The sequence below is a fragment of the Trachymyrmex septentrionalis genome, unplaced genomic scaffold (genome assembly GCF_001594115.1).
Source record: "Trachymyrmex septentrionalis isolate Tsep2-gDNA-1 unplaced genomic scaffold, Tsep1.0 scaffold20, whole genome shotgun sequence".
In the NCBI taxonomy this organism is placed as follows: Eukaryota; Metazoa; Arthropoda; class Insecta; order Hymenoptera; family Formicidae; genus Trachymyrmex; species Trachymyrmex septentrionalis.
In genome coordinates, this window is record NW_017305180.1 from 6,285,604 (window position 1) to 6,297,495 (window position 11,892).

Consider the following 11,892-nt stretch of genomic DNA (forward strand, 5'->3'; position numbering starts at 1 on the left):
TTACGAGATTACATACATAATTGGATCTGCCGTTTTTAATTTTTAATTCCTTATCGAATTTGAATTTAGTAAACCAAAAACTTTTTATAATAAATCCTTAGTACATTTGTCAATTTTTAAATTTATAAAAACTATAATATATTTTACTTTAAATGTTACTCTTAAATATTGAAAATTAAGTTACTCTTCAAGCTGGCTCAATTTTCTATTTAAGGTCATTACAAGTAGAAAAAATTTAATCGTAAATTCGTAATCGTAAAGCCGTAAACAAATAGAAGTCTTGCGTTTTAGAATGCTCAACTATGATTAGTTGTTATGCTTACGATCTTACAATTATAATAAATTTTTTTACGATTGACTTTCAGAGTAAGATTCTACTTTAAAAAATTTAGACAGTAAATTTTTGTGAAAGTAATTAAAGTATTTTTTTACATCAAAAAATAATAATCAAATATAATCAATAATAATCAGTAAATATAAAGCTTTGATAATAAAATAGATTATATAGAATAAAACAATAAATTAAATAAAACATGCATACACAAGCGTGAAATACTAATAAATAAACTATAATAATATTTAATAGTTAATATATATTAAGTTTATATATACAATTCTAAAAAATAAAATGTTAATTTTAACTTAAAGACGTATAGTGGACTTTCTGAGACATGCAAAGATATTAAAATGAACATTTTGTGTTAATTTTAACATTTTTACATATCTTAGAAAATTCGCTATGTCTTTAAATTAAAATTAATATTTTATTTTTTAAGGTGTAGATACTAGCATATATTAATAATCAGCAGATTTATTAATAATTAATAGAAGAAAGTCGCCGACATAGGTCTCCTAAAGCGACACTCCTTTATTTCTCAGAAACTTAACTATTGTACTTTATTAATACTAATAAAATGATCTGTTTAGCTAATTATAGAAATACAAACTCATAATTCGTATATTTGTAGCTTATTTCTATATCAAATCAGCTAAAAACAAATTCTATAAATGCAAAAATAAAATTCTTACAATTTTCTTTTGCAAATTGCGTAGTTTAAATAACAGTGACTACATTATTGATAATATTACGTCAATCTAAATGTAGTTTCCTAAATCAGTTTTATTTACATTATTTTGTTTTCTTAGTACGATTTTTTCATAATACGATTTTACATTAAAAATTAGGGTGCAATGCCACACCTGTCTGTAAAACAAACCATGAGCTAACTTAATCTTTATAATGTTGCTTTATAGTGTCAAATAGCTCTATTGGAGCTGAAGCCAATCGTGCATATATGGAAAGCTCTTGAAAAACTATCGCATTACATATTTGCACTTTTCAGAACAGCATAAAGTAAATATGTACATAATTCAATAAAAATGTTTGATAACGAAATGAAAAGATTCTGGAAAATCTTATATATCATTCACTTATAGGTACTTTATACAGATAATTCCTATAAAAGAAAAAGAATAGAAATACGTAGCATTATCTAATGTGTCAGTTTTGGAGCTCATTTTGTCAGATGCTCATTTTTGCTTATCTTGCGAAAAAAATTAATTATTGCAAAATTGCAAACAGTATTATAAAAACTACTTATACTATTTGATAGCTTTAGTTCGTACTCATGTTTTTAAAGTTTTATTTTTACCTTTTGTTTAAGAAATATTGTCTAAAAACAAAATGGTATGTCGGTATCGGCGACTTTCCTCTATAATAATAAGATAAAGTTTTTATTTGTGAATATATACAGGATAAATATATACAGGGAGTCCCGTAAAGACTATAATGACATTGTAAACATTTAAAGTTAGCAAATCATATCGTCTTTTGCGCATTCAGATGTAATTACAATACAAAGTGTTAAAAGTGAAAGCTATTAATTGTCGCTTCTTATCAATATCAATATAAAACTAACGTACAAAGATAAAATTATAAATATTTCCAATTATTGATATTTATTATTAAAAAAAATGTTTATCCTACATTTAGATATTATAATTTCTTACATTTTAGTCTCAAAATGATTTCAGAAATCTTTCGTAAGTATTATTACGGTCTTTATGAGACAGTTTGTATATATAGTCACTATGATCGTAGTCATCTAATTTTAGTATTAATTCTAATATTAATTGTAAATCAAGTTTTAACGGTAACAGCAAGCAAAAATTATAACATGAAAAATAGTACAGCGTCACTATAATGACACTTCCGTCTTGTTAAAATATCCGTAAGGATTACCACTTAATAATTTTTGTATACTTATAAAATGATGAAAATTAACTCAGACACAAACGATCCATCAGTAAAGAACTGGAGAGAATCATATATATATAACAACTAGGGTTAAATTCATTGTTATTATAATATATCTCGTTAAAATACGTATAATATATATCTCGCTAAAATAGATATTTAAACGAGTTTACTTAATCTAGCTTAAGGCGAATGATAAGAAGAATCATTAACTCGTGAAATACTGCCAAACTTCCTTGCCTATTCTTGAGGCACAATCCTGCTGATAGTATAAATATGTAACGGTCCTGCAACTTGTCCTCCCTTTAAATAGAATTTCTATTCGAATTGTAACTTCCTCAACTGCACTTTATTTGCATCCGATTACGCGTTGTTAGTTCGTCAGTTCTCGCAATTACTCTAAACTTTTGCATAACTCGGGTCACTCTCCATTAAAACTCTCACTAAGAATTCTTACCTCCTGGGCAAGAATTCGCCAGATTTGATGAGCACCCCACAGAAACGGGCTTGCTCAAACGCTTTCTCAATCTCGTTGAATGTTTAAAATATCTTCCGCGTTTAATCCGCTAGGCTGACTATACGAGTATGTATAACTTCAATATGTTCAATAAAGAAATGATTTAAACTCCAGAACACAAAGTTTGATAAAAGTCCTAATTATTTTTGCAAATTATAATATATAATAAAGAAATGATTTAAGCTTAAAAATATGAAATTTGATAAAAACCCTAATTATTTTTACATGTTCTTCTAATAAATATCATTCTAACAAAATTGCCCTTCATGAATCAATACTATATGTAACTTATAATTATTATAATTTTAAATATCAAGAATAAAAGAATGGAATAAGTATAATAATATTGGCTTTTTGAACTACGTCAAAAATAACAATGAAGATGACTGAATAATAGTCAAAACATTTATTTGTAATTTGAACGATAAAAGATATTTGCAACAACATCCTGCAATTTGGCCTACATGCTCTTTATTGTTTATTAAAAGAATTGAATGCGTCATAAAAAACTACACTCAATCTGCTTAAATAAAGTATTATTTATATAATTGTCAATAATTGTAAATAAATAAAAAATACAACTTGCGTAATCAATCTTTAATGTATGTAAAATGATAGAAAGAAAAAAATGTTATATGATGTATTTTATTTAAACCATTAAAAATGGCCCAAAACCGAAATATTTAATATTTGTTTATTTTTTTCGTTGTTTTTCCTCATATTGGCATAATTATATCACAAATATTATCACATTTACAGTTTTGTTCTCTCTTGTCTTTTCCTTTTTATTGTCTTTATATAAATTTTTATTTGTATAATTCTTTTATACTCTATTAATCAACGGAATTTCCGTTAATAAAAAAAATTTTTTTCATTCCTATTCTGATTTGCACAATCTCATCAAAACCAATCCGATAACAATGCTGGTACGAAAAGAGAAATATTTTTATCGAATGCGTCAGCGAATCTCAGAAAATGAACATGCATGGATTTAGGGCGGAGGACATGCGCGAAAAGGGAACGCCAAATTTCTCTCAGTCAGTGAAATAAAGCCCGGATCGAGGCTGCTTATCGGGGGTATACGCGAAGGACACTCGCGTCGCTTCCGCGTGCGCACATTATATGGGTTACTAGTCCAAGGTCTGCCTGAACTATGCCCCGGGTTATCACGCCAACTCGTGTGCAGGTAACGCTGCTGCAAGCACTTCCTCTCTGTAACCCATATATTCTACTGTTACTTTGCCCATATTTGGGGGTCAGATTCTAATCGGAAAATATTATTTCCGAAGCTCCTCGAAAACTAGTCAAAATTGCCTAATATGTCACTTATGTGCATCACTTTTAACATTTTGTACATAAAACTACTTAACATTAAATTTCTCAACACCTTATGAAAAAAACAAAGTTGTTTCTAAATAATAAATTATTTTATACATGTAATTATATTAACATAACTATTTTTTCTATAATTATTTTATATAATATAAATATTTTTAAAAAATATTTATTTTCGAAGTCAAGAATTTTGAGAATTATTATAATTGAAAATTTTAAGGATTAATATAGTTAAAAATAATCGATTTTGCATTATAGAATAAAATTATCTATTTAATGTAATCAAATCAGTTTTCTAATTCTGAAATGCTTTAGAAATACTGTAAAAAAAGATATACTGCTATATCATTTGTAAATAAGATTGAGCAAATCCTTCGCTTTTTCAACTATATACATTCGTTCTGTTGTGTGAATACGATCTGCTTTTGCCTTCTTCAATGCTTTATAAATATCCTTTAATTGTTTCTTACACAATAAATTATATACATCAATAATAGTAAGTTTCTAAAATTTTTATGATTTTCCTAAACGATAGATCCTTCTCTTCTTAACTAATTTAAAGTCTATAAATACTAATCTAATGCTATATTATTCTAATACAAACATAAAGTAAAGTGCTTCGAATGATAAAAAATTATATATGCAGAGAGATATATTTCTTTTTCAAAACGCTTTGTGTCTCTTACATTATTATGTGTTATTCATGTTGTTCCCGAGAAGCCATTTTATATAGCAAAAATAAAACCCAAATCGAATCAAATAAAATAGGAAATATTCAAAGAGAATATATAAATAGACAAACAGAGAAAAAATAAAATTACTGTAATTTTTTGCTATGTAAAAATATGCTCTATAGTACATCGTTTCCCTTATTTAAAAAATGACACAACTCAAAAAACTAAATTTCTCAGAAAAATGTGTTTAACAGAAGATTATTTCTATCTATTAATCAAATAAAATATTGACTAAATAAATATTGTATTCTTAATATAACCAAATGTCATTTTTGTTATTTTTTGTTTTACAACTAAAAAAAATTCCTTTTTTTTAATTGTAATAATTTTGACAATTTTTTATAAAGTCAGTTTATTTTTTATGACTAATAATATTTACTTAACTCATTCACAGTAATAATTAAAAATTAATTTTTTTATTTGTGTATCACTTTTGAACTAAAGTGCTATATTTATATAGCAGAATAAGTAAATTCTATGAGACATATATATGTATTAAATACTGACATACGTTGTTTGAACTAGTTAAATAAATTTAAGATAAAAGAAACATAAAATAACAGCAACATTAAGATAAAGAGAAAAGAAAAGAAAAAAGAAAAACGCAAAAAAGATAGAAAAATTTCAAAATGAAATTATAAATACAATATACGTCGACTTACTTTTTAGAATTATATTTTGTATGTGTATGATAATAAATCGTTTATTATTGTAATATATTCTTTAAATAATTGCATATAAAGTACTAATTGGTAAACCGGATGGGAAAAGACCATTGGGTAGACCAAGACGTAGATGGGAAGAAAATATTAGAATGGACCTTAACGAAATGGGGTACGAGGGTCACAAATGGAGGGATCTGGCTCAGGGACGGGAACAGTGGCGGGATTTGGTATTTGCGGCAATGAGCTTTCGAGTTCCTAACGCCTAATAATAATAATAATAATTCTTTAAATAAAAATATGTATTGATATACTAATAATCGATATTTAAAATAAGAAACAAAATATATAAGAATTGAAACTAATATTTATTATGACTGTTATATTTTATTCTGTTTTGTTTATTATTGCCTTTCAAGACTGAAAATATTTTGGCGCGCAGCTTGCGGAATTGCATATGATATACATAAAAATTATACCAAAATATTCAAACACTAGCTCATATCATGTAGGCTTTTGTCATTTACAATTCGTTATGTATTCACATATCACGGTCTTATGATTTTGTTTATATTTCATACATATACTATATTATATCATACAAATTTTCATTTCTGTTGTTTACCAGCTTGAATTGGCTTTTAAATTATTTCCGTAAAATATTCTATAAAAAATAAATAAAAAACGTTAAAAATATATATAGTATAAATGATATATTTGATACCAAACTTCTTATTATATAAACTTTTCCTTAACAAGCACATTGATTAAATTTCTGGACAAACTCTAGAAGAAAGTCCCACAAAGAATATTATTGTATAAAATAATTTCTAAAAAATGGATGCTTGATGAATAATACTAAAATGACTATGAGTTAGGCTGCGTTTTATTTAACACTCACAACGCTCAAGGAATCATTTCATCTTTCGTCGTTTATCAAATATTAAACAAGGACAAACGATGCTGCAAACGAGCGTTGTGAGCATTAAATGGAACACAGCCTTAGATAAATGAGTATTTTTATAAAATAAGATTTAAAAGTCAAATTTATATATAAAAGAATTTTTGTTACTTTAGTGAATACTAGATATAATCCAATAAGTGATTTTCCAATCTTCTGATTATTTGAGGTTAATTAGAAATTATTATTTTACAAGAGATTTGCGCTTCTCAAAAAGATATCATTTAATTTTTCAATATACAGTAAAATATTATATATAGTGAAATATATATAGTAATATAATATATATTGAAATATATATACTAATATAATGCATACAGAAATAACTAATCAAAAGCAATTTTTAAGAAAAATGGAAGACAATTTATAAAAGAGAGTTTAAGTAAAAGTCTAAAAGAAAAAGGATATTTCGAAGAGTAGGATGATGTAATACATGATAAGAGGGAGAAGAGAAAGAAATTGCGTAGATGGAGGTGAAGGTCGAGATTTTAACGCGAAAATCGTGCACTGGTTGCTAGAGTGACTAGATGTAGCCTATCGATCTTAGGCTGATCCGCGGTTGCTCGAGAGAGGAGGAAGTTGTTTCCGAACGTGCCTTCACGCTCCACGACATCTGTCGATAAGTTATTCAATTCCGGCGCTATTGGATTTCCCTTTCTCCATGAGGTGAATCCTCAGTTGCGGTCTAACTGCATCCTCGGCGATCCTGGTGACCCGATCGAGAACAAATTCATTTTTCGTTCATCTCTCCGTACACGCGCGTCAACAAACGATGTTTGATTTTTAAACGAACAGTTTGGCAATTTCGCGAATTTAATTCTCGCTGAGAAATGCAAATATTGCAATATATGACAGATATGGTAATACTGTTCACACCTAGCATAATTATAAAATAATATATTGAAAAAGACGTCTGAATGAACCTCGTAATGAAACCGCGAGTCTGTACGCTCATGATAAGAAGCTCGTCTCTTATTTGCAACGTTGCAGCCTCACCCATTCATTATTGATGTTACGAACGTAATAGAGGGGCTTCTCTCTCGCTACATTACGCGCTATGTATTCCTGAGAGAAGACTGTGTTCCTCTCTCCTTGCGCAACGGCGGATTAAAATTCATAGATATCCTTGAAAATATTAAATGCGAGAACTCCTGGGTACCTACCCATAACGGTATTATCTGGTGTATCAATCATCGGTATCTTCCGAGCAATGGCTATTTCGTGTTTATGGCTTGAAAAAGAGAAACGAAAGAATTAAGAGAAAAGAAAAGAGAAGAAATTCTTTTAAGACATTTCTAAATATTAAATTTCATAATATACTCTCTGCAATAAATTTCTTGTTCAACACATGGGAATTTAATAATGTTCATTAGTGATATTAAATTAATAATACTAATTTAATAATATTATCACTGCGTTTTCATTTTTAATATACAGTCAGTTGCAAGACCAATTAGTAACCAGCATGTAATTAAAAGCTTGTACACAAATGTGTATAACTCACAAATTAATATTAAGCTGATAACCCGCCTAATGATATTGAATATGTTATTTATTTTATTTCATAATATTGCCTTATATCTTAAAACTTAAGTTTCATTATAATCTTTATTCTTCATTTTTTTCTTAATCATTAAAAACCAATTATAAATAGAAATTATATATATATATATATATTTTTTAGTTTTATAAATTGCGCGGCGCTCATCAATTCGGTTTGATAAATTTAAAATACAATCATAAACTGAAACTAGAAATAAAATATCACAAATTACATAGATCTTCAATTTATCAATCTAATTTCTATAACTGTTTATAAACGTCTTATTGAGAAATGACGTCTCTCATTTAGTTATTGCGACAAACATCTCCTGTATGTACGCCTTGGTCGAATTAGTAAGACCATCCCGGAAACCCAAACAGCAAAATGTCGTCTGCTATATATGTCAATAATATCATCGAAATATCATGTCATAAAAGATATCAAAAACAAAGCCCTAAGATGACGTGATACTTGACGAAATTATGGCGTAATTAACAAGAAATATGTGCATATGTAATTCTATACGTAGATAATGCAAAAATACAACTTATTTTTCTATGGAATAAATAGCTATAACGAATAAATAACGGAATAACATTATTAATTACTACTTTGCTTAATTAGGCAATAATTGCAATTCTAATAATACAATTTATTGATGATACAATGATTAAACATCGGTAAAGTTGGAAACATTACTTCATAAAACTAACGTATTACCGTTATCGTTAATAAGTAGAAAGTAACAATCGTTAGATACTGTTTTGTAATGTTAAAGATATTACATTTAAAAATTACGTTATTTAATAATCAATATTAATTGTAAAAATCAATATTAAAATTATAATTCTAATAATAAGTTAATCTTATAACAATCTTATTTTTCTTTATATCAAACTTATATATCTAATAAATAATCGATGTTTATTAATATATTAATATTTTTATTTTTTAACATCTTATTCATTAAAAAATAATAATTACATAACAATAATATGTTATGTCACAAATACGTTTATCTTACGTCATTATTTAGTTTTTCATTAATACTAAATAACAAAAAAAAAAGATTTTTGATAGTCATTATAATGATGACGCGTTTTGTTATTTGAGAAGTCGAGAGTTCCAGATTCAAACTCTAATTTTAAGATGTTCATTAGCATCATTATTAAATTGACGATAATTGTAATTTGTAATGTTATTTCCAGCTTCAGTTTATAATTGCGTCAAGTCCAACAAACCGAATCGGCGCGTAGTATGAAATTAAACAATGTATCTTTACATAGGAATATTATTAAACATCAAGATTTGCTTTGGTCAAAAATAAGATTCTTTTTTTATTTGAAAAAATAAATAAATAAATAAAATCGCAGATTGTGTTGTATGATAATTAAGCGTCTTACACAAGATGATAGGTTATATCAAGCGACACGACCATATAAACATAATAAGAACATGACGCTGTGGAGTACGCTTTTTTCGCAATCTTGATCAATATTCACAAAGAAGAAAATTAAAGGCTGCGTTTGGTCGACTAATAGAATGTTCGGCTACAGTCGCGCGATACCATGTGGTTCTTCTATAGCTCCTTCTTGCGCTGCACGAAGATTGCGTGTGCAATTCAAAACTCGCTATCAGCGATATCTCTTTTTATTCATCATGCATTTGCATGTCGCGCTTGTGGAAACTACACTTGTGTCGTGCGTAAATGATGCATTAATAAAATACTCCGAGCATCCGGTATTTCTGTTTCTTCTTTTTGCTTCTTCGCTTTTTACCTCTCACTTCGCATTCAATCGATGTATCATTCAAGGTCACCATCTGCAGAACTATAAGACCGCTAATTAGCTCTCAGAGCAGAAGGAAGCAATATTATCAATATGCGACTATTTAAAAAATGTGAGACCATTATTGATATAGCATCGACGCACATTCAGTAAAAACGAATATAGCATTGTGTCATCGTTGTAAATGAAACCTAAATTCTTAAATCTTTCGAACAGTGATTCAATATTAACATCACAAAAACACATCACAAAAAACACAGTCACATTCTCATCACTGAGAATAAATATTTGTCTTATTTTAGCAAATATTTAAATTTTAAAGAATTTATCTTTAAAGAATTTTTTAAGATCAATTAATTTTTTTTCTTCTCAAATTTATATATATATATATATACGTTGTATATATATCGCGAACGATTTGTGATCTATTGTATTATATTAGTTTTATGTTTTATTATATTAACCCATGAAATTATAATATACAGTGTCACATTGTGTGTGTGTGAATACAGATTACGTATTACATATATAAATGTAATCTTTTCAGACTCATCGGATTGTGTCTCGACGGATTAATCTGTATTTTTAAACATTTCACATACATATATATCAAGATTAAAAATTACTTACAATTAGACCAGAGATTCCCAAAGTGTAGGTCGCAACCTACTAGTGGATCGCAAGCCAGTTTTTTGTGGGTCACAAAAAATTTTAGAATGTTAAATTATATTTCATTAAAATGCTGCTCCCTTTCGCAACTATGTACACATGTAAAATTGATGTTGATTTTCCAGTGATGATAAGAGTTAAAATTAAATTGCGAAATAAGTTATAATTATCAAATTCTTTGCAATGCCCTACTGAAAATGACTCGCATCAATGTTGATATTAACTCTCCTACACTACTTTGTGCCTTTTAAAATACAGTCGATAACACGTTTTCTCAAAATATTCTCTACTATTGTACATACATATCATTTTGAGGGAGAGGGGGAGGAAGTAACCAGGCATGTTCAAAAGATAATTGCATTTGAAGTTAGTACTTTTAACTTGTGCTAAACAAGGAATTTCCTGTGTTAGACAAGGAGCGACAGTACATTTTCAATTATAGCGCAAAAATGGTATTTAGAAATTCGCTCAAAAACTGAAGGACTATAGATAAATATAATACGAAATTTTCTAAACCGAAAAAAATGGAGGATAATCAAGCAAATATTAATTATAAAACCTTAGAAAGTTGCTTTACTATTTCACTAATATCCACATCGCTTATCAACTTATTCTTATACCAACGCACAGTGGGGAAATAAAAATTACTATTGGGAAATAAAAATTATTGTTCAAAAACTGCGATCTGCAATAATTATTGAACAGTAATTTTTTTTCACTGCCTAACAGTGCTCTCATGCGATGGCGCTTCGGGTGATTGCCCCCCTCCTCCCCCACAAGCCGCTCCTATGCGATACAAGATTTACAAGTATACCAGAATTTTTTTCAGATTTTTATATAATCCGGAACTATAAATAATATATATGCTGTTTCGCTCAACGGCCCAGAGTGTAAATTATGATTGAAAATTCTGGAATGGTGCTGGAGAGTTAAGACAGTTAATTATTAATAGACATAAGAAATAAATGCATTTTTCATATACATCTCATACATTTGTAAAATATATCGATAAAAGTGTATTTAATACAAAATAAAAAAAGGGGAGCAGTAAAATTAAGTATAAATAAATAACACAAGTAAACAATAAATAAATAACAAGCCTGCTATGATTAGAAAACGAGAGTAGTCATTTCTTATGTAATTTTTCACACTAAATTGAAATCTGACAACAGAATTGTTCCATCATGTCAAGATTTCGAGATATTCTAATCTAAAGTTGCAAAAGCCGCTTTTTTTGGGTACATTTGAGTTTCTGTCATATTTACAGTATACCTCTCCCAACATTAGCACTAATTTTATATGAAAGTACTAAAGCTTGACTTTCAAACTCATATTGGTTTAATCCGATGTCTTCTTTTTTTGCTGAAATATGACAAATTGAATTTTAGGAGTTTCAGTAACAACTGGATAAATGACATATATATATA